Source organism: Pinus tabuliformis, chromosome 9 (assembly GCF_031772625.1).
Source record: "Pinus tabuliformis cultivar Carrire ecotype Pingquan chromosome 9, CPIR1, whole genome shotgun sequence".
Taxonomy (NCBI): domain Eukaryota; kingdom Viridiplantae; phylum Streptophyta; class Pinopsida; order Pinales; family Pinaceae; genus Pinus; species Pinus tabuliformis.
In genome coordinates this window covers 811,745,774-811,771,389 of record NC_142307.1, presented here as the reverse complement: position 1 = coordinate 811,771,389, position 25,616 = coordinate 811,745,774, and positions in this window count along the sequence as shown.

The window sequence follows — 25,616 nt, the reverse complement described above, 5'->3', positions numbered from 1 at the left end:
AGATCTAGAATTAAATATTATTTTTCGAGTAAAATTTAAATTAAGTGGCATTTTCTTTGTGTCTAAAACTATATGAAAATGGGACTTGAGTGGTATTGCATGTTCATGCGTATAAGGATTAAGGGATAAATGTATCCTTCACATTCGTGCTTGTAAATATTAGGGGATTGGCATCTCCTTCAAGTTGGTGCCTATAAACATTAGGTATCGGTGTCTCCTTTAGGAAGGTTCCTATAAACATTAGGGAATTGGTGCCTCTTCTATGTTTTCTCCTATAAATACTGATGAAATTTGAATTCGGTGCTTGGAAATTCATCTAATCAATAGAAATTTAGTGGTTTGCTCTTAGATGGGTTTCCACATATATATTCCATTTTCATTATGTGTTCATGTTGGTTGTTTTATGGATGTTTTATATAATTATTTAGATTTTTTAATAGTTCTTTATAATAATTCACTCACGCTTTGAGTATAAGGTTAATTTCCAACCTCTGTTTGTCTTGTACGAAATATTTTATTTTCCTTAATTAAACTTCAGTTATATGTTGTGATATTAAAAAATTAGTAAGAAATATTATGATAGTTTTTTCGCTTCCAACATGTGCAATGTATGAATTGTTTTTTTATTGCTCTTCTATTAAGTATCATTTCTATCTATTAATTTTATTTTTTCTAAAAGACAATTTTCTTGTAGTCAAATTCAAGTTGGAATTAGAATGAAAAATATATGAAATCCCTACTTATGGATTGTTGAGTATAAAATTCAAATTCAAATAATCCAAACCTTAACAACATATATGTTACAAATGAAAACCAAAATATAATAAGGATCCCCCCAAACACCTCAAAATGTAAGTGTTGAGATCCCTAAAGATATCTTAAAATTGATATGACTTAGTGTCATTTTTAACAACAATCACCCACTTTGTCACTAACTAAGTGAACAATTAACTCCATTATTGAGAAAAATTATGTGGAACAAACTTCACAATACAATATTATTACATACAAAGAGAAAAAATTATGGAATTATTTATAATATCTCTTTAATAGCAACTTGGGGATTTAAATGGAAGGAAGCATCACAATTTTCACTTGTACATTCATCATAAAAATTGTCCAAAATTATTTTGTTTCAGAAAATGTGGGGAATAAATTTCATCCATTGGCCAATTTTCTATTCTTCTCAAATGACAATACACAAATTTATTATTCTTATATAATGATTTGCCTACATTTTATAGGATAAAATTATTTTAAATTAAAAACCACATTCTTATAGAAACTATAGGAAGTCCTTGAATTTTTTATTATTTTTATAAAATTATTGTTAAATATTTCATATTGGTGTTTTAAGGATTGGAACACTTGTTTAGGTTTCCACACTCCATGATATGTATGAATCGTTAAATTTTTGTATCATCGCATTTATAAAGAAGATATTTCCATTTATTGATGCATATAATATCGCATTTTTAATAACTAGATGAATCAATGATATATTCTCTTTAATGATCCCTTATATGGATAAAATGTGTTATTTCAATATATGTGACCTATTTTGATATGTAAGATTTATTATTAGCTTAATGGGGATTCCCACATGATAGACCACAACTCACACCTAATCCTAATTAGAAACATTGACCCCTAACTAGGGAAACATTGTTACAAATACCGAGAGGAGTGAATCAATATTTTGTGATGAATCAACTTTTGCCCCAGTTTTACTCTTATGCACAAACCATTAGCAGTATTAGTGATTAATCAATAAAATACACATCATGAGCATCTATAATATAAACCATATATACACGAAAATTACAAATCATGAGCCATGAGTAGCAAGAAAACAAGTAAACGTGAGAAAACACATAAAAACACCATGAAGCACACATAGACACTGGATATTATGTTCGAAACCAAACTAGGCAAAACCACCATTCTTGTTTTCATTGTGTTCTTCTTATTAATATTAAAAATATTCTTTTACATCATACACTGGCTACTACCATTGAATATGATCATGGAAAATTTTAGGGGCTAATGTTCGCCCAGTGGGCTAATTTTCCATGATTTTTCCACAAAAAAGATTCGCCAATTTCCAATTTTATAAAAGACGATTCGCCCAAATTTTAGAATATAAAATTATTTTACCTTAAAAATCGCCAACATTATATAGAGACTATATATAAAATAATTATAAATTTGATTAATTTTACAAATATATCGATAAACATTTATAATTTGCATATTAGGGATTAGTGAGATTCGCCAATGTTTTAAACTTCAAGAAAATTTTCCATCCTTAAAATTTTCCTTGAATATGATCCTACCTGTTGGAGGCCATCACCTCCAATTGTTTATCTAGCTACCACTAGAATGAAGCCACCACTCCCTGATCAAGTTCTCCAGCCACCAACATAAGGAATACCACTCCCTCATCAAGTTTTTCAGCACAGACAAGAAGGAAGCTACTGCTCTCTTACTGAAGGCTCCAACCCTCAGAATCTTGTGGACCTTGTTTTAGAATATTTTACACTAAATCCACTTGCAACAAAAAAAAAAACCATTAGTCTTGTTTCAAAATTTTCAAACTTGACCCACATATAACATTTTCTCTCAACAATAATTGAATTCGACCACAAATTTTCTACAACACAGCATTAGCTTTTTCTGCACTTCAAAGAAAGTTGCTCCTACAATTAAAGCATATCAACACTCTGCAACATACATGATCTCAACAAACATAACACTTCTTTGCAACTCATATCCCAATATCACTACATAATCACAAGGCCAATATTAGTAGTATTTCTCAACATTAGGACAATACAATATTGTGTACACTACACTGGATTACTCACTTCTAGACAAGAATTCTGGAAATAATAGGGCAAACCTATTTTCAATCAACAATAATAAATTTGATATTTATGGCACATACCCTACTCAATTCATTAGTAACATCAACAATCACACAACCATATCATCAACAAAGAGGTAACAATTAGCATTACTCACACATTGTAGTAGGAAATGATAATATGATCATGATAAACAAATTTTCTCTACACATACTTTGTCTCAACACGAGACCAATAACCTAAAACTTCAGTTAACTCATCGACATTAACCTCAATACATCAGTAATATATAAACATAAGAGTAGTATATATAAACTCTTCTCATCAAGTTGACTCAATACCTCATCATGCATATTCAAATCCTAACAAGTAGCACATAACCAAGATATAACCATTATAGGGAATATATACAATAGAATTGAGTGGTATGTATATATCTTTCACAAGGAAACTTAGCGATAAACCCTACAACACACAATGTTAGCCATATATATCAAAAACCATGCAAAAATTTGTCGCCTCAATTTCTCATCTACTAGCATCGATCTTTCCACCAAAAAACTCACACCAACAATCCAACATATTATCTTTAATTTACTAGAGGAAAATAACTCATCTCTAATTGTGCACATGCATAATATCTAATCAATCTTTGGATTCAAACTATGTGCTTTACCCTCTACCATTCACAACTTTGTAATTGATACAATGATCTTATACTCATTCAATGTAGAATCAAAACTTTGTCATAATACTCTATGAACACACTGGGATACCCTTGGATCACTTCAATCTTCTGTGGTACATGCACACAGGCCACACAACTCAATTTGGCGCAGATTTTCTCACCACATTGAACCATCCATCTCTTACAAAAACATATGATATATATTCTATGCATAATGTCTAATTATCACTTATTCTAACTGTTAGGGTCCTATAAATATAGTGATCAAGGTATGCTTATCTAGATATTTATCATGAGGGATATTGTAACTTATTTTTACTTTAGTTGTTTTTTACCCTTTTGAAAAATAAAAATAAGAAAAAATAGAAAGAAAAAAGAAAATAAAAGAAAAGCAAAAATAAAAAATAGAAAAATTATAAAAATAGGAAAATTAAGAAAAATAGAGGAAAAATAAAAAGGGAATAAAAGAAAATATATGAAAAACGAATAAAAATTAAAAAAAAAATCTCCATAGGGTGTGCTAGTTAAAATGTCGCATTAAGTTTTATACTATGTAAATTTTGATTAATTAGCAAAATATTTTGATTAAATTTGCAAATAAATGATGATATGATGTTTTTCCGCCTTTCGATAAAGCACTTATTTGTTTGGACGTAAAATATCATCCCCTATCGGATCAACGACAGAGGACGATGTTCAAGCCCCCCCACCCTCCTCGAGCTTTCATAACCTAACAAGGCGGGGGGGTTTGATACACAGTTTTGTGGAACTGCTGAAATCCACGTGGCGGCTCCGTGATGACTTTGGGGTCCTCCCATCATTTACCACTCACCATTTGCACCCTCCCAAAAAAACCACCGCCTTCTCCCACTCCATTCACGTCCCACCACCTATCGTCCTTTCATCCATCCACATCACATTACTGTTAATCGTTGAATCTTCCTGCCAATAGTCATATGGGTGTTTTCCATTAATAACTCCCAGCAACGTTTAATTATTTTAATGTGATGCTCCAAGAATGGTAATCACCCCCTCTCACTTTAAAAACCCAGCATCACCCTTCATTATTTGCTTTTCCATTTGTTTGATATGTGTAAATTTCACCCAAAGATTGTCCAAGTGCACTAGTGCCGTCTACTACACCATTCCCATCTGTAATCGATCAATTACAGTCTAGTAATACTATTTCCTTAGCCTCCATTACCTTCAAATATATCATCTGATAAAGGAAAGGCAAAATTGGTTGTTGAGAGTCTTATATTACCTCCTCTTAGTAACCTATATGAATTTACTTTGGCCGACACACAATATAAAGTAGTGGAAACCTAGTGTGAGTTCGACTTGTATGAGCCTCATAAGTGGGAAAATAAAAAATTATTAGATAATAGTGATCCATTTAGTATCTGGGAGTCATTTTTACCTTAATTTAATTTTCCCCAAACTCATGTCTTCCAATAATTTTTTACATGGTGTCATCTTAGGTATCTCCCTAGCCAGAAGGTTGTAATTTCCCAAATTAATGAAATACTATTAACAATTACACAAAAATCTATCTCCCAAACTCTTCAAATTAATCCTCAAGCTCCCTTACATCCATTTTTCACTTATTCACTCATGCAAATATACCAGAAGCTTACTTTCTCTCAACGAGCCCATATTTTTCAGTTTGTTTTGCCTGAGAATGCTGAGTTGCCCATAAATAATCCCCCATATTATGCCTCTATTTTCCTTGAAATATCAAGTTATTTCTATGGTTAATTTCATATTAGGTTATCCCACAGATCAATGGGTAAAAGTAGTGTTGGGATTTTTGTCAGTTTTTTAAATTGGTCAGAAGCCATCAATCATTTTTAACTAGACTCAATATCTATCATATTTTATTCATGAGCCGTTTATGAAGTTTAATGTTGAAGGTGCATTCAAACACTAGTCAGCCCTTTTGCATTTGATGTTGTTCTATCAAGCAAACAAGTTCAAATTTGAGTTCTAGAAGGTGGATGTACACGGAAGACCACTATCAGTTATTCACTCGAATTCCTTAGCCAGAAAGAATATAGAGGAATATTCATTTAGAAATTTCGTAGGTATTTTTTGCATGTATCCTTGTGTCTTCTTAACAGAAATGTTATACCAAGGATTTCATCATAAATCAAAATATTTTTACATCATACAGAACAAGCAAAGGTTGGAGACTGGTATCTTTACCAGAATTATACAAAAATTCGAATCTATGGATGTGAATGCCCTCCCTACAGGTTGCTAGTTTTTGTACCAATAAGAATCTTTGTCTTGGAATATATCAGGAAAATTTAAATATGGATGAATTGCATTTTGTGTCAAGAAAGAAAAAATCATACATTAAAATGAAGGCACATATTGGTCCTTACATCATCAATACTAGAGAAGCAGCAAAGGAAGAAGATGAGTTACTAAATAAGATGAATTTCAAGCTAAATTTCACATGGTCTTATGACTCATTACGGATAATTTTGAAATTGAAAGTTGAGAAAAAGACCACACCATATGCACATACACCTAGACTAGAAATAGAGCAGTATGCCAACCAAGAGGAGTGGAGAGAGAATACACTGCAAGATGCCGAACAGAAAATTGTCAGTCTGAAATCTCTACAAACTCCTATTTCGAAGGACAAAGAATCTAAGAGATCAAGGGCGATTATGTCTCCTACAGATTCAGGTTCTCAAGCTGCAAACTTTCATGTTTTAAAGAGAAGAAAGAAGACATATCTTAAGGGAAATAATAAGATTGGTACTAAAAATGATACTTAGACAAATACTCAAGAAGAATCACCAAAAGAAAAAGGACCAGAGGAGAAAGCTATAGTTGTTTCAACGTCTCTTTCCACCACTTCCTTCTCACACATTGAAGAGACAACAGAGTCACCAGTATCTTCTACATCCTAGATTGCAACACAACATAATGGTTTTTCTAGATTTAGAGAGATTAAGAAGAAGATTTAAGCATTGAAGGCAACAACATACTCAGAATTTTGGAAGTGGGCCTCTACTACTCAGCAAATATTGTTGTCTACACTTGACATAGAAAAGGAACAATTCCAATTACTCTTCTTGGAACCTACATTCCAATCCCTAAAGGTACAAAAGACTACAAAGCATCTGTCTTTTCTTTCAATACTAAGAAGATTCATGCAATCAATCAAATTGACTTGAATAAAAAGGCTGTTGAAATGATATACTAAACATTAGCAAGTTTAGCCATGGCAACATACAAGCTACAAACCTACCTGAATAACCTACGTTCACAACTAAAGATAGAGTGCATGTAATCCTTGGCCAAAGACACCAGAACCAAATCTCTTGAATATTTGGTGATTAAACTAGGATACAATCCTAGTGACATCAAAGAAGGTGAGGAGATGATTAAAAACAAAAATTTTGATATTCAATCTGTGAGAAAGCAGCTCAAGCTTCCAACCACAAAGCACACATAGACAAAATAAATGACTCAGCGAGAGGTAGAGAAAGAACAAATTTTCAAGTTGATAGTTGAACATAACACTCAAATTCAAAAAATGGAGATAGACATGGAGGCACTTTTGAAAGAAAAAGAATTTTTGGCAACCTCAGCTAAATTAGCACAACATATAGTACAATAGACATAAACAAAGACCTCAATAGAAAGGTAAAAAACATCCACTTTAGATTCTTCTTAAAATTTATTAAAAGCTGTAGGAGATTTACCAATAACCAACCAAGAAATTGAAATATTCTTAACATCGTTGAAAAGAATGGAGGAAAATAATATCAAAGAAGACAATGCTTATTTAGAAGAAGTGTAATTTTTTTTTAGCTTACTCAACATATTAGAAAGTATGAAAATTAGTCTTAACAATACAAATGTTGGCAGAGGCCAAGAAAATAATATGGCATAACATTAATGAAAGTATCACAGAGTTGTGGGCATAATTCTAGATTATATTTGAGTAGGAGGAGCTAGTACAAAATGTCAAAGCAGTAGTTGAACGAAAAGGTTGAAATTGAACACAAACCCACAGAAGCACACAAAATTATCAAGGCATTGAACTCCCAGACTAAGGATGAGCTCGAAGAACTTAAAATTAAAAACAAAATGAGCATAGTCGTGGAAGTCAAAAGAGTTATCACAAAGAAGAACCTGATGATCATGGAAAATTTTAGGGGCTAATGTTCGCCCAGTGGGCTAATTTTCCATGATTTTTCCATAAAAAAGATTCGCCAATTTCCAATTTTCTAAAAGACGATTCGCCCAAATTTTAGAATATAAAATTATTTTACCTTAAAAATCGCCAACATTATAGAGAGACTATATATAAAATAATTATAAATTTGATTAATTTTACAAATATATCAATAAACATTTATAATTTGCATATTAGGGATTAGTGAGATTCGCCAATGTTTTAAACTTCAAGAAAATTTTCCATCCTTAAAATTTTCCTTGCTGATGATACAACTTGAAAACAAGTGCAAAGAGTTAGAACTAAAAGTAAAGAGATTTAACATAAATTTTAATTTGTTGCAGGATAAGGGCTTCCACCTTTGAGAACTTCTAATGGAAAATTGATTCGATTAGACAATTACTAGGACCATTGTGTAATATAGCTATAGATACACCCAAATTCGCCAAAGTGACAGGAATAATAAGTGGATAAGATTTCATGCAAGGCACACAATATGACCCCTTCATTCAGCATGAAATCCATCTTCTGTTTCTCAAGAAGCCAACTTTTCAAACATATACAGAAGTGGATGAAAGATTTCAAAATATTGTAAATTTCTCTATTTTGAGTGTAGAAAGATGGGATAAACTATTGGAGTTGGTTGAGTAAAATCAAACAAAAACCCTACAAATTAGGAGAATTCAAACAAAAGGAGAATAAATGTAGCTACAGTCAACAACAACACTCCTCAATGTGTGAACATAACATATGAATTAGTCCATGATTGTTATCATTTAGTTCTATTTTTGAAATATATACATTTTCACGTAGATATTATTTTGTAAATAATTTTATTTGAAGTTTGAATTAGTTAAAGGTAGACTCTATAAGTATTTTGTAAAAAGAATTAGAAAGGGTTGGATTATGTAAAAAGAGAAGATTTTTATTTGATTGTAACTTGTGGACTTTATTTTCAAGTAATCAATTCATAAATCGAGAGGTAATATTGTTTCAGGATTCTTGTGTCAGATAAATCGTGACATTTTCCTCTCTGTCAATTTGTTTTTCTATTCTAAGTTTTCACATGGATGTTCTTTACTGATTGTTACAAGAATATTACAAGCTAAATTTACTTACAATACTCTTCTCTAGCTTGTTTAAACAATCTTAATGTTTTCCTTATGACATTAAATATATAATTGATTTAAGTATGCTTTATATTTAATTGATTCTCACCTTATATTCATCCAATCCATACCCCACATAATTCATGAGATCCAAGAGTTTTTGTACCTCGCCATGTTCAACTACTCTATTTATTTGTTCTTGATTACTAAACATTTTCATGACTCCATGCCCAATGCACTTTTCTTTCACTCTACAACCAAAAATTTGAAAAGACCTATCTCGACCTTTCATATTTAGCCTAAGATCTAAACGAAAAATTTTAAATCATACATATAGAGCCCTCTCTGAAGTTGGAAGGGCTAGATCCCAACTTTAAAAGTGGTTTGTGGTTATCTCTGCAGTTTCGTTTTCAGCCTAGGAGAACTACACAATGCTAACATTGTGGAGACCATACTGGAGAATTATTCTCTCATAAACTGATTTCAAAAGATCAAACCTATTTCATGTGGTTGACAATGATTTAGGAAATATTTAGGCTGAATTTTTCACCTAGAAGTTGTGTTTTTACCGAGTTGTGATAAGTTCCATTGGAAAACTGGCTCCTAGAAATATTTTCACAAGATCACATCTGGACCCTAATCATCATAAAGTTGTGAGTGATCCTAAGTTATTCATTAGGAAAAATAAACTTGAAGAAAGTGAGACAAGAAATAGCCCTCTCCCGAGATCTCACTCACTCCTTGAGAGCCTTCTAACAGTCAAGGATATTGAGTTTGATTTTCCTTTTGAACATTGTCCTTTGAGAATCAAATCAGAAAATTTTCCCCCAGAAATAGTCTTTGGTGAAACCATACATCTTAGCGCAAAGTCGTTTTATTTCGAAATCTGATAAAGATATCTTACAATAGTTTGAAAATCTTGAAAATTTGGTAACTCTATCGAATCAGGCTACTAAAAAACCATTCATAGTTCAACAAGTTGTCATTTATTCTTCTACTCCATCATTGACCTCTAGTTTGATTCCTCCTTTTTCTATTGTCCCTATAACATCTATTATCCATACTCCTTTTATAACAACTCAACAGATCACAACCCCACCATCTTTTCCACCTCTAGCATCAGGAACAACTACAATTTGATCTACCTCTCATGTTCCAATCATGGAAGCCCATTATGCCCCTTTGGTTCTGCAACAAGCACTAAATGCTGTGCCACTAAATTATTCAAAATGTATAGCCCAATTTTATGGCACTAGGCCTAACATGGCTCAGTAACACATTGATAAGATGAACGATTTTTTATACCTAGAAGAGGTTGATGATGATGATGTTTGAATAAGATTGTTTTCTCAAAGTTTGACATGTGAAGCAATAAAATGGTATATGGGATTGGCAGCAGGCAGTATTACTAATCTACAACAATTTCATGAAGTTTTTCTTTCTCATTGGGAGGTTAAAAAGAATCCACTTCAGATTCTTGGAAAATATGAAAGTTTAAGAAGAGCTCCAGGAGATTCAGTTCAAGATTATTTAGATAGATTCAAGAACCTTTATAATTCTATTCTAGCATAAATAAAGCCCCTACCAGGGTTGTCCCTACTTCGATATCTAGATGGTTTTGATTCTGATATGGCCTATCATTGGAAAGAAAGAAATTTAGCTACTTTAGAGGAGATGCAAAATAATGTTTAGTGTAGAGGCCAATTTGTTGGCCAAGAAAGCTAAGTTGAGGTTTGAGAAGAGTGTGACCATTAAATAAGAACCTTCTTCGTTGTTAGATGTAAAACTGGACACTTTGGTTAAAACTAAGGAGAAAATGACTTTGATAGATAAAGCTACACCTGGGGTCCTCAAATCAGGAATCCAAATGTTAGAAGACAATAGCCCCAAATTAAGCAAAGATAACCAAGAAACCCAACAGATCAACAACAAATTAGACCTCATTTTTAGGAAAATTAATCTAAGGGAGAATCAGAGGATTACAAAAAGGGTTATCAAAATTACATTATGGAAGTGCATAAACAATATAATCTAAGAAATAAAAAAGCTGCAGCAAATCCTCCTAAAAAGATCCAAACTGATACACCTTCTACAAGTCAAACAATGTTTGATCCTCCCAAAGAAGCCCCTCAAAGACAAGACACAAATGTGAAAGAGGTGGAAAATCCTCAACCTTCTTTTAACATTGAAAATGAGTTGTCAAAGTTTAAAATTAATGTTCCACACATAGAATTAATGACAAAAGACGTATATAAAAGTCAAGTTATAAAATCACTAAAGATAGAAGAAAGAAGAGATATTGTAGATATAAGTGATGACCAGCCCAAATTGTTTTTATGAAACCAGCTCAAGAAAAGATAGAAAAGATAGAACAACACCTTAGAATTCAGCCTCTTCGAGGGGGCGACCTCCTTTACATTAGATAAATGAACAATTCTTGGATGATACAAATGAAAAGACCTCCTTTCTATATATAGGAGTCTAAGGGGTCATAACATAATCAGAGCCGACATAACAATAATAATGTAAGGGCACAATAATAAAAATAGTGGGCTTCCATGGGGCACAATAGTAACAATATGGGCACTACATGGGTACATCAATATAATAAGTGGGTTGTACTAATAAAAATAAGGGGTTACACTAGTAATATAGGTGTTAGGATATTCTGACACATAGGAAATAGTTAAGTATAACTTGGTCTAGTATAGAGTTAGGTAAAGTGTGTTTCTTTACTATTTACATTTTGTAACTTACAATCCGACGGTCACGATATGTAGTGATCTGACAGTTCATTCTCTCCTCAGTATTACTGACACTTGATCCGTGGCATAACACCCGATTGGTCCATGATCTCTATTTAAAGAGCATGGAGGGTCATTTGTAGGTTAACTATTCATGAGAGAAGCTTATGTAAATTTTCAATCTTTTATTAATAAATTGCCTGAAGTGGCCGCGTTGGCTCAGGCCGTGGACTGTTTCCCTCTTTGAGGGTTTTAACCACGTCAAAAGCACTGGTGTATTGATCTGTGATCTGTTTGTGAGTGGTGTCCTTTGGTGTTTTGTCTGAGGAACTTACCCTGTAAATTCCTACATGGTATCAGAGCTATTTGAGGGTCGCGTTCGTTGGTGATCCAAATCTGAAGCCAATAGAACTGCATCCGACTGTCGTTTCCCAGATCTACTATTTCTGACTACTTTCAGGTTGAGAGGACTGCTCTATTGTGTTGGGAGCATCTGTTCCAGTGAGGAACCCCTTTCGTTTCATGCGAAAAGGTTTCTGGAAGCCCTAGCTACGTCATTTTTAAGATCTGCAGGTATACAGTGTTTATTTGTAGTTTACAATTATTTTCTCTCTGTTTATTTCGGTTTCGGTTTATTTAGCTTCTTTTGTTACCAGATATATACGTTTCATTTCTGTGTATGCTCTTTGCCCCGCGACTCTATGCGATCTGGGCAAATCAGAAATAGAAAGGAAGGATTTTTCTCATGCGTATGCTCTTTTCCGCTACGCCTTAGTGTGATCTCAGAAAATCAGAAGCATTGAGGAAAATATTTAGTTTCCAGCTAAGGCTAACTTCGAGCCGCAAGGTTCATTTTTTTTGTATGTCCATGTTGAGTTTTGTGTTTTTTGTTTTGTAGGGAAAAAGAGCTTTCTCAAAGCAAGCACGCAACCCAAAGCTTCAACCCCCCCCCCTCTCTCTCTCTCTCAAACTTTTTGTATAGCTCGCTTGGTCCAAAGCTAATTTATGAGAGTAGAGGACTTGAGTTCAAGTCTCCTTTTTGTGGGGGTGGATTTTTCATTTCCACACATTCTCGCACCTTGTCGGCATCTTCATCAAATTTTCTTCAAAAAGCCATAAGTTCTTCATCCGGAAGCCGTTTTCAGAACTCTTTTTTTTTAAACGGCCTAATTTTTCAATATCCTTCCATTGGAACACTTAGTTTCAGTATCTATAGCTTCATTTTCTGTTAAAATGGAAATTCCATGCCAAGTTATTCTTGACAGCACCAACTACTTCCAATGGTGGTCCTACATTGTGGATTTACTTAGAAGTAAAGGTCTCTACAGAATAGCCACAGGCCAAGAAACCAAACCGAAATATGAAGATAAGGTAGCTAAATGGGAAAATAGGCAAGATCAAGCACGTGGGTTGATAGGGATGTCTATTTCTCCAGATCTTAGATTCCATATTGCAGAACTTGATACTCCTGATGAAGCATTGAAACAAATTACTAAAGCTTTTGGAATAAAAAATGAACTTAGAGCTCATCAACTTGAAAATGAGTTTCTTACATTGGACCCCAATAATTTTTCTTGCATTGAAGATTTTTTGTCCAAGTTCAAGACCCTTAGACTTCTCTTGGAAGGTTTTAAGGTTAAGAAAGAATATAGTAACCTTATCTATTCCATTCTTACTAAGTTGGGACCAGCCTACTCTGTGTTTGTTTCCACCTTCCATTCTACAAGAGAAGCCTTCATTTCTCAAGGACAAGACTACAAGTCCCTTCCTTTGATTCTTGTTGTGATTCTTTAATAAGAGAACAAGAAAAACTCTTACACCTTGGTCTTCTTAATCTTGGAAACTCTTCTAAGAAAGTGCTAGCCATGCAGCAGCAACCAAATCCAAAGAATCCTAAGAAGTTATATCCTAAAAGGAATGGATCTAAACCAAACAAGGGTCCTAAGAAATTTCAGCCTCAAAATGAAAAATCATTTCAGCAAAATGATAAGACAAATAAAAACAAAGGGAAGAAGACTGATAGACATTGCAACTTTTGTAATTGAGATGGCCACTTAGAATCCAAATGCTTTAAGAAGATGGAAGCCTTGGAAGCAGCAATAAACAAGCATAACATCCATTTGGAGCAATCTTCAACTTCAACTTCATCTTCAGGAATGGCACTTTCTGCATGTGGTTGTCAAGCATCTCGGTCTGGCTATGCACTAAATGTATCTTCTTCTTCTCATTCTCATGAGTGGCTCATTGATTATGGAGCTTCTTATCACATGGCCAAAAACAAAGCCATGTTTTCTTCTTTAAATGATTGTAACACCAAAAATATATATGTTGGTGATGATAGATCTCTTAGTGTTGTAGGGACTGGAACTGTTCATCTAGACAATGGTCAGTTTAATGATGTATTATGTGTTCCAACCTTATCCTGCAACCTTCTATCTGTATATTAGATAACTCATTCAGGTGAAGGTAAAATCGTTGAATTTTCACCTCACGATGTTGTAATTAAGGACCTAAGAGATCCTAGACAGATTTTAGCTGCTGGCAGTGCTGATGATTCTACAAGGTTGTATAAGTTTCACAACTTTGGGTCATCAAATCTTCCCTCAATATTTGTTGCTCATAATGATGAAGTGAGCAAACTTTGCCATGAGCGATTTGGTCACTTAAACTATCGCTCTCATCAGAATCTATGTAAAGAAAATATGGTGACAGGTCTTCCAATGGTATCTTCCAGAGATGGTGTTTGTTCCGGATGTGTACTTGAAAAACATCATCGGGATAGTTTTGAAAAACGTGCCTCTTGGCACGCCTCAGCCCCTTTACAACTCGTGCATAGTGATTTATGTGGTCCACTTCCAGTTGTTTCCTTCTCTGGTTACAAGTATTTCTTAACTTTCATTGATGATTTCTCCAGACGCACTTGGGTATACTTCTTAAAACTCAAGAGTGAAGTATTTAACATGTTCTTGGCCTTTAAGGCCTTTGTTGAAAAACAATATGGACATCAAATTCTTAAGCTAAGATCTGATAGTGGCAGAGAATATGTTAAAAACAACTTCATCAACTTTTGCACTGAGCATGGAATTCAAATGCAACATACTGTTCCATATACTCCACAATAAAATGGTGTAGCTGAAAGGAAGAATCACACCTTAAAGGAAATGGCTAATTGTATGCTTCAATCTAAAGGACTTAGTCTTAATTATTGGGCAGAAGCAATTAACTGTGCAAATTACATAATAAATCGCACTCCTACTAAGGTTTTAAAGAATATCACTCCAGAAGAAGCATGGAGCTCAATTAAACCAAATGTAAGTCACTTTCGTGTTTTTTGAAGTGAAGCATGGGCCCATATTCCAGATGAGAAACATAAAGCTTTAGAACCTAAGAGTGAAAAATGTATTTTTGTTGGATATTCTGAAGATGTCAAAGGATATAGACTTATTCCACTTAAGTCCAAGAATGTTATCATTAGAAGAGATGTAAAGTTTGCTGAAAATATATCGGCCTACGAGCCTAGTTCGGCGGATGTGCCACCTCTTCCTATCTCTTCTACTTTTGAAAATATTTCTTCTTCAGATGATGAAAGCGAGGATGACAATCCTCCCCCACCATATCAGGATCCTCCTTTAGCTCCTCAGCTTCCAAAATGGGTCTGTGCTACTCGGGATGCAGCAGGTGGTCTTGTCGGTGATCCTACATATCAGCGACGTACATGTTCTTAGTTCGAGAGAGCCTCTTCTTTACTAGCTCAAGCTTCAGTGAATTATGATCCTGACACCTTTGCAGAAGCTTCAGGCCATCCAGATTGGGAAGCAGCTATGAATGAAGAATATCATTCATTATTGGCAAATGATACATGGGATCTTGTTCCTCCACCAAAGGGACGAAAACTTGTTAGATGCAAATGGGTTTATAGAACCAAGTATGGACCAGATGGGAAAGTTGATAAACATAAAGCTCATCTTGCTGCTAAGGGTTTTTCACAAGTCGAAGGCATTGACTACACTGAAACCTTCTCCCCTGTTGCCAAAATGAACTCTATCCGCCTTGTTCTTTCCCTCGCTGCCTCTTTCAAATGGGAAGTCCATCAGATGGATGTTAAATCTGCCTTCTTGCATGAGGACTTGGATGAAGAAATTTATATGGAACAACCTATTGGCTTTATACAAACAGACTCCAGCCTTGTATGTCAGCTTAAGAAATCCCTTTATGGTCTCAAGCAAGCTCCTCGAGCTTGGTATGCCAAAATGGATAACTTTCTTTTAGAAAATGGCTTTTCTAGGTGTCATTCTGACAATACTGTCTACACCAAGAAAGTGGGCAAGTGTTTTATCATTCTTGTTCTTTATGTTGATGATCTTATCCTGACTGGTAGTGATCCCAACCTCGTAAAACATGTGAAGTCTAGCCTTAAAAGGAAGTTTGAAATGACAAACTTAGGACACTTACATTATTTTCTTGGTCTTCAAGTCTTGCAATCCAAGGAAGGTATTTCCCTTTCCCAGTCCAAGTATGCTTGTGATATTCTACGCCATTTTCACATGGAAGACTGTAAGCCAACCCCTTCTCCCTTTCAGTATGGAGTCAAAATTTCAGTCACTTGTACTTCTCCTAAAGTTGATGCTACCTTATACCGTCAACTTGTAGGAAAACTTTTGTATCTAACCCATAATCGTCCTAACCTTTCCTTTGTTGTTGGCCTTGTTGCTCGGTTTATGAAAAACCCACGTGAAAGTCATTGGAAAGCAGCTAAAAGAATGTTTAGTTATGTTCAAGGTATAGTTCAGTTTGGGATTCATTATAATGCCGAAGCATCTCCTCTATTGGTTGGTTTCACTGATTCCGATTGGGCTGGTGAGTGTGATGATCGGAAGTCTACTGCAGGTTATGTGTTCACTCTTGGTTCAGGACCTATTACATGGGCTTGCAAGAAACAAGGTGCCATTTCTCTTTCTTCAGCAGAAGCACAGTATCGTGGTGCCGTAGAAGCTAGTAAGGAAGCCTTGTGACTTCGTCAGATCCTGTCAGAGTTTGGCTTTCAGCAGCAACATCCGACTACACTTTGGTGTGATAATCAAAGTGCCATTCAACTATGCAAATATCCAGTCCAACATTAGCGCAGCAAACACATTGAACTTCACATGCACTTCATCAGAAAGCTCATCCACGACCATGTTCTTGAAGTGCAATATTGTTCAATAGATGATCAAGTTGTAGACATCTTTACAAAGGCTCTCACAGAGGCGAAGTTCACTAAACTTCGATTTATGGTTGGAGTTCAGGAAGTTGTCACTAAGGGGGGATAGGCTCTACTGCCTCCTTCCTTCTCCTATTGTGTCATATTTGTAAATCCTTTAATCCTATCCCAAGTTGTTCTTAAGGGGGGATGTTAGGATATTCCGACACATAGGAAATAGTTAATATAACTTGGTCTAGTATAGAGTTAGGTAAGGTATGTTTCTTTACTATGTACATTTTGTAACTTACAATCCGACGGTCACGATATGTAGTGATCCGACGGTTCATTCTCTCCTCAGTATTACCAACACTTGATCCGTGGCTTAGCACCCGATTGGTCCATGATCTCTATTTAAAGAGCATGGAGGGTCATTTGTAGGTTAACCATTCATGAGAGAAGCTTATGTAAATTTTCATTATTTTATTAATAAATTGCCTGAAGTGGTCGCGTTGGCTGAGGCCGTGGACTGTTTCCCTCTTTGAGGGTTTTAACCACGTCAAAAGTACTGGTGTATTGATCTGTGATCTGTTTGTGAGCGGTGTGCTTTGGTGTTCTGTCCGAGGAACTTATCCTCTAAATTCCTACAATAGGGGCCTAACAATTGTTGTTTGGACTAGAAGGTGAGGTAAAATCACAAGATGGTAATGTGTCGTCATTTTATGTTAGTCTTAATATTCATGAACTCATTTTGCACAACTCCATGCTGGATTCAAGTCCTTCGCATAATCTAATGCCAAAAGTGATTATGGAGAAACTCAGATTAGATATCACTAAACCATATAAATAAATTTTCGCTTTTGATACAAGCATAGTAAGATGTTTAGGTTTGAACAAGGATTTGTGTGTGACCCTCACCCAAATCCCAACAAAAACTATAGTGATGGATATTGTTGTGGCTATATCCCTCCAAGGTATGGAATGCTCTTGTCAAGGTCTTGGGGAGAAAATTTTCAAGGCACATTTCAAATGGATATGACATATTCAACTATTCTTATCTTTATGAAGCAAAGGAGGTTGTACAGGGAGACTCTTATGAAATATACGCTAAGAAACCAGGTCAAACCCAATAATTAAACACTCTATTATGTGCATTCAGACATGGACTCTTTCATTTTACATAATGACATATGCTTGGAAGAATAAATTCAAGACATGGAAAGTCAATCAGAAAAAACAAGGGATGTGAAGTTAAAGACTGAAACAAAAGATGATAATGATGAAGTCCTTTGGCATATGGATTTTAATGGGGAAATTAGCAAGGAAGGATTCGAGGCTGGTGTATGTATCTTAGACACAAAATTAGGCAGGTCAAAGAAGTATTCCTACAAGCTTGCCTTCCAATGTACCAACAATGTCGTCAAATATCAGGCACTTATTTTGGGGTTGTAGCTATTGAAAAGACCAGGAGCTAAAATTATTTCAGTCCTTAGATATTCAGAGCTCATCATAAATAAAATTAATGTTGATTATTCGAACAAACGCCCTAGGTTAAGGGCATACAAAAATGTTGTTTTAGATTTTTTGTAGTGCTTTCCAGAGTATTAGTTGTATTTGATTCCTAGAAATCAGAATATGTTTGTTAATGCATAGGATACCCTAGTAAATACATGTAAGATTCATTTCAACCCAAATAAGGCATATGATATTGAAGTAAAAGATAGGCCCACTGTATCAGATAACATAAGGTATTGGAAAATGTTTGACAATGACAAACAATTAAATATTTTTATTTTTTAATTAAAGGGGGACTTTGAAAATTTGCATATTGATGTAGAGAATAGAGTTGATAATAATAGACAGGAAACTATTTTGAATCAGATCAGTGATAACTTTGATGAACATGAAAACAAAGCTTCAAATTGTGTAGTTAAAGGACAATGTGATACCAAGAGGTTTGGTACCACTTGAAGAATTATTTTATTTAAATGATGTGGTTCAAAAGCCAAAAATGAAACCTAATGGAACTGAAATGGAGGATTGTAACATAGGGACTAAAGATAAACCAAATATTTTGAATATTACAAAGTCTTTACATCTAGAAGAGAAGTAGAAATACATTGATTTGTTGAGAGAATACTCTGATGTTTTTTCATGGGGATATGAGGACTTGAAGGCATATGACACAAGTATCATTCAACATACTATTCCTACCAAAGAATATCAGAAACCTTTCAAGTAGAAGCTAAGGAGAGTGACACCTATTCTACTGCCCTTAATTGAGAAATAGGTAAGAAAGCTTTTTGATGCCAACATTATTCTTGCTTTAAGATTTTGTAAATGGTTATCAAATCTAGTACCAGATAGTAAAAAGGATGGATGAATAAGGTTACATATATATTTTTGGAACCTTAATAAGGTTTATCTAAAAGATAATTAGCCCTTGCTAAAGATGGATCACATTTTGCATTAGGTAGTTGGTTCTAAAATAATTTCTTTACTTGATGGTTTCTCTGGTTACAAGCAGATTTTAGTGCATCAAGATGACCAAGGCGAAAAAACCTTCGTAACACCATGGGGAACTTTCATGTATTTGAATATTCCTTTTGGGCTTATGAATGCAGGGGCAACTTTTCAGATAGAAATGGATATTTCTTTTGCAGATGAAAAAGACATATTTATTGTGATATACCATGATGACATCACGATGTTTTCTAAAAATTTTGAAGACCAATTGTTTCATTTGAAAATTTTCTTTGAGAAATCTAGAATTTGGTATTTCTTTGAATCCTAAAAAGTCTCTTTTCGGTCTGGAAGAAGGTAAACTACTAGGTCATATAATTTCCAAAGTTGGTATCAAAATTGACCCAAGTAGAATTGAGGCTATCATGAAAATTGATCTCCCAAGAAATAAAACAGAAGTGTAGTGTTTCATTGGCAGGATACATTTTCTGAAGAGGTCTACTCTAAATTTGGCTAAGATTTTGAGAGATATCACTAACATGTTGAGAAAGGACAATGAAATAAAATGGAATGCTGAAGAAAAAACATCATTCAGTGAGGTAAAGTCAACCTTGACTCATGCTCTTGTTTTGGCTAGCCGTGATTACACTAAGGATTTCATTATATTTTCCTTTGCTTTAGAGAAGACTATTGCAGCAGTGCTAATGCAGAAAAACTGTGAGAATCATGAGAATCCCATAGCTTTTCTTAATAGGAGTTAAGAGATGGTTCTTTGAGATATAATATTATTAAAAAGAAATCTTTTGACTTGGTAAAAGCCTTGAAGGATTTCAGAGTGCATGTATTTGATTCTCATATAATTGCTTTTGTTCCCAATGGAGTAATAAAATAAATCCCTACTCAAAATTATCTAGAAGGGAAGAGAGGTAAGTGGATAGTTGTTATTATGGAATATGATATTTAAATTAAACCCACAAAACTTATTAGGGGTTAGGGATTAGCCAAATTGATGGCTGAATCGAAATTCCATGCATTAGATATCAAATTTATTTCTGCTTTATGTAGAAAATACCGTAGATTCACAAGCTCATGTAATCTAATAAAAAAAGATACAATAATCTACTTCTACTCTTTACAGCGGAAGCCCATACAGAGTAAGAAAAACAATAATCGGCAAGAGGAAGAACAACAATGGCACATAACAAAATAAATATCCGAGGAAAGCCACAACTCAAAACCCCACTACTATATTGTATTAAGCCAGAAAATCAAGATGAAATTAAAATGCTTATTCTCTCTAGAACAATCCTAGCACTCATCAAATTCATTCTCCAACTCATAAGAAAGCTCAAGGCCAAAGCTTAGCCTCTTCATAAGCTCTCCATGTCTATATTCCAATGCATCCTTGGTAAAAGAATTTGGATGAATACAATATGCTTCGCTAAACCTTGAGCTTAACCTGCACAACTATTTGCTATCCTCCACCTAATGACTTCCTTTGTCCAATACTTAGCCAAATTTCCAAACCTACAAGCTTCTAATTCTTTTCTCAATTCCTCAGAGAATTGACCTGTATTTAAAAGGAAATTCGCAATCCATAACTACGCAATCGAATCCAGTCTCAGTTCCTGATTGCATGCATTATCAATGCAACTCAGAATAATATAGAACGAATAGTACATTATCCCTACACTCTAGTCTCAACTGGGTCTTTCTCAGAATCGACATGCATGAGTTTCTGATGAGGCAACCTTAAGTTAACTAGAGTATCACTAGTTGAGTGCACTAATGCATCAGATAAATGTTAACTCACTATTAGTTCCTCAAATGGTTTGGAGCTAATTTAATTGGACTTAACTCAGTAAACTGAGTTAACTAATTACAACTCATACTTAACTCATCCTAGACCCCTATAATATAGGGAGAACATATACATGACTTCAGAAAGACATCTAACTCGAAAATCCTAATATAACTAACTCAACCCACTCCAGTTAACTATTACAAGTTGCTATGAGAATAAAATTAGATTTTAATTCTCAGTTTATTTCAAGGACAAATTAAACTAGAATTTCTGGATTCTATTTTTATCATTTATTGTTGCTATTTTCAACATTCCCTCTAAACAAAAAGGAATTCAACTCGATCCTGATCCTGAACATTTGGAATGTTCTGCATGCAACACTTCTCTTGAGTGTTGTTGCTCCAGTAACTCCAGAAACAAAAAACATCCAACCTTAATCAAAATGATGCCTCTGTCATCAAATTCTCTAACTACTATTGCTTCAATTAATGGAAAACTTTGCGCTTTTGTTGACTCTGCCTTTCTGATTAATTGTCAACCCTTATCTACACTTCTTCATTATCTAACTGCTCTAGCTTCTGTCACTTTGATCTTTGACTGCACCAATCACACTGATTCCTCCAGCTACTATTTACTTTGGGCTCTCATAGCAAGGTACGATCCATGAGATAAAACCACTCAATGGACCCTGCTCAATTTTAGCCCTCTTGGGACTATCACTTCACATCGCCCCACCTGACACCTAGAGGTATGGCTACAGGTGACCCCTCTACCCATTGGGCTCAAAATGTCCCCCTATTGACTATATGCCTCCACTCAGTCTCCTCTTGGCTTCTCCAATTGTGGCTGCTCCACAATTGTCTAAGACTACTTATGAGACTGCTTCTTCTGGGGCTACATGCTGAGAGGTAATCTACTCCCCCTCTCAACCACTGAGTTTCTAAACTTTTCCTTTCTCCTCAAGGCTTTTCATGTGTGTTTTACCTCAAGTGCATATAGGTTCTTGGCTAGCACATGAATCTGTTTCATTTGTCCCATCGTCACAAAATTTTCTCGAAAAAGAGGTAATTTTAAATCAACGATATCTATCTCATCCGAACTTCTATTCCGCTGAGTTTAATTTGCATATTTTTCGCAAAGAATCCAAATATTTATTTGTTTATGAAAATTTTACATAAAAAAATTCAGATCTTTTCTACAAACTCATGGCCCAAAACACAAAACTTCGAAATCTCCTCTAGTATATTGTTCTCAACTTCGATACCATGTAGAAAATCCTGTAGTTTCACAAGCGCATGTAATCTACTAAAACAAGATACAATATTATAATTCTACTATTTATAGTGGAAGCCCATAAATATTGAGCAAAACAATAATCGACAAGAAGAACATTAATGGCACATAACACAATAAGTATCTGAGGAAATCCACAACTCAAAACCCCACTACTATATTTTATTAATTCAGAAAATCAAGATGAGATTACAATTCTTGTTCTCTCTAGAACAATCCCAGCACTAATCAAATTCAATCCCAATCTCTTAAGAAATCACAAGGCCAAAGCTTAGCCTGTTGACAAGCTCTCCAAGTCTCTATTCCAATGCACCCTTGGTCAAAGAATTTGGATGAATACAATATGCTCTGCTCAACCTTGAGTTTATCCTGCGTAAGTATTTCCTATCCTCCGCCTAATGACTTCCTTTGGCCAATACTTAGCCAAATTTTGAAGACTCCAAGCTTCTAATTCTTTGCACAATTCCTGAGAGAATTAGCCCATACTTAAAGGGAAATTCCTCATCGACTATGAGAAAGACCCAGTTGAGACTAGAGTGTATGGAAAGTGTACTGTTTGTTCTAGATTTTTCTGAGTTTCATTGATAGTGCATGAAATCAAGAACTGAGACTAGATTGGATTGCACAATCATGGATGAGGAATTTCCCTTTAAATATGGGCTAATTCTCTCAAGAATTGTGCAAAGAATTAGAAGTTGAGAGGCTTGTAAATTTGGCTAAGTATTGGCCAAAGGAAGTCACTAGGTGGAGGATGGGAAACACTTGTGTAGGTTAAGCTCAAGGTTGAGGAGAGCATATTATATTCATCCAAGTCCTTTGACAAATGGTGCATTGGAATAAAGACTTGGAGAGCTTGTGAAGAGGCTAAGCTTTGGCCTTGAGCTTGCTTATGAGTTGGAGATTGAATTTGATCAGTGTTGGGACTATTATTGTGAGAACAAGCATTGTACTATCATCTTGGATTTTTGATTAATGCAATACAAATAGTGGTGTTTTGAGTTGTGGCTTTCCCCAGATATTTATTGTGTTTTGTGCCGTTTACTACCTTCCTCTTTTCGATGATTGTTTTGCTCGATCTTTATATGCTTCCACTCTAAAGAGTAGTAGTAGATTCTTGTCTCTTGTTTTAGTAAATTACATGACCTTGTGAATCTATTAAAACAAGAGACAAGAGTCTACTTCTACTCTTTACAACAGAAGGACATAAAGATAGAGCAAAACAATAATCCACAAGAGGAAGATAATAAACGGCACATAACACAATAAATATCCGGTGAAAGCCATAGCTCCAAACCCCACTATCTGTATTGCATTAATCAGAAATCCAATATGATAATACAATTCTTGTTCTCACAAGAAAAATCCCAGCACTCAGTAAAATCAATATCCCAGCTCACAAGCAAGCTCAAGCCAAATCTAGGCATCTTCTGTTCTCTCTGAGCCTCCTATTTCCTTGCGGCCTTGGTCAAAGAATTTGGATAAATGTAATATATTGTGCTCAACCTTGAGCTTAACCTGCACAAGTATTTCCTATCCTTCGCCTGATGACTTCCTTTGGCAAATACTTAGCCAAATTTCCAAGCCTCCAAGCTTCTAATTCTTTCCACAATCCCTGAGAGAATTAACACATATTTAAAGGAAAATTCCTCATCCGTAACTGCGCAATCCAATCTAGTCTCAGTTCTTCATTGCATGCACTATTAGTGCAACTCAGAAAAATATAGAAGAAATAGTACAATGTCCCTGCACACTAATCTCAACTTTGTATTTCTCAGAATTGACATGCATGAGTTTCTGATGAGGGAATCTTCAGTTAACTAGAGTAGCACTAATGCATCAACTAACTGTTAACTCACTATTAGTTCCTCAAATAGTTTGGAATTAATTTAACTCGACTTAACTCAGTAAATTGAGTTAACTAATTACAACTCATACTTAACTCATCCTAGACCCTTATAATATATGGAGAACATATACATGACTTTAGAAAGACTTCCAACTCAAAATTCCTAAGTTAACTAAGTCAACTCACTCTAGTTAACTATTACAAGTTTCTATGAGAATAAATTTCAATTTCAAATCTCAGTTTAATTCAAGGACAAACTAAACTGGAATTTATGGATTCTATTTTTATCATTTCTTTTTTCTATTTTCAACACTCTAGATGATGAAGAGTATTTTGTCCAACAGGTGTCAAAATTGTTTTTTTCTTCCCCCCGGTACACAAATATTATTTATGTTTTGTAACATTTATCAAATCCACCAGGTTTAACAAAGACTAAAGAAAGATTTCTCAAATTAAAGGTTGTCAAATTCTTCATTCTGGATCAGGATTTATATTGGAAGGATTGTTACACAAAAATATCGTCACCATGATTATTTGCAGTCAGTATGGGTCTATCATCACTTGTACTGTCCTCCTAAGAAAGTCTCAGACCTCATCTCTTCAAGTCAAGCTTTGAAAATGGGAGAAAGACATTAAAAATCAATGAAACTTTGGTTCCGCACTTTATGTCACTGTCACCTGCGGTCCTGCACCTTCTGTTTACAAAAACTGCGAACTTGCCCACTCTGTCCCTAAAGGTGTGGGTGCAGACCCCTGTGAAAGTAAAAAAGGCACAAGTTTATTCTAAAAAACTCACTTTGGGTTAATTCTAGATGATTCTAGAAGGAATTTTGACGTGGATTTGTCGCTCTTAGGTGGTTCATGCATCCCAAAAGAGAAGGAGCTAATCCCTTGATGAGAGGAGCTATCCCTTTGAAGGAGGGCTTTATCCCTTTGAAGGAGGACCTAGTAACCTCCCTCCATTGCACTATAAATTCAGGCATTGGGCTGGTTGCTAGGGAGGTTAGAAGCTGAACATTTTTTAGGGTAAATGCTGGTGAAATTAAGACTTCCTAGTTGAGCTTAAGAGGAGAGATCACATACCTTTTTGGCTTCATTGGGGAGTGAGTGAAACTTATAAAAGTAGAGGAGACTTCTTGATGGACCCTGGGAGGAGCTTGTACAGCATCAAGGCACAGGTTGTAAAGTTCTTCTTCTTTTGAATTAATACAATCAAACTCATTTTTCTCAACAAGTATCTCATGTTATTTGTTTCATGAACTCCTTGACTTTCACGTTAAATATGTTTTATGATATTGGCTTTTCAGGTGATATTTGATTTGTTTGCTTATTTTTGTTTGCAGATTCGCGACAAAGGAGCTCATTTGGATCGAAGGAGCGAGGGCATCCACAAACTTGCGTTGGACCTAAGGTAGGCCCTAAAAA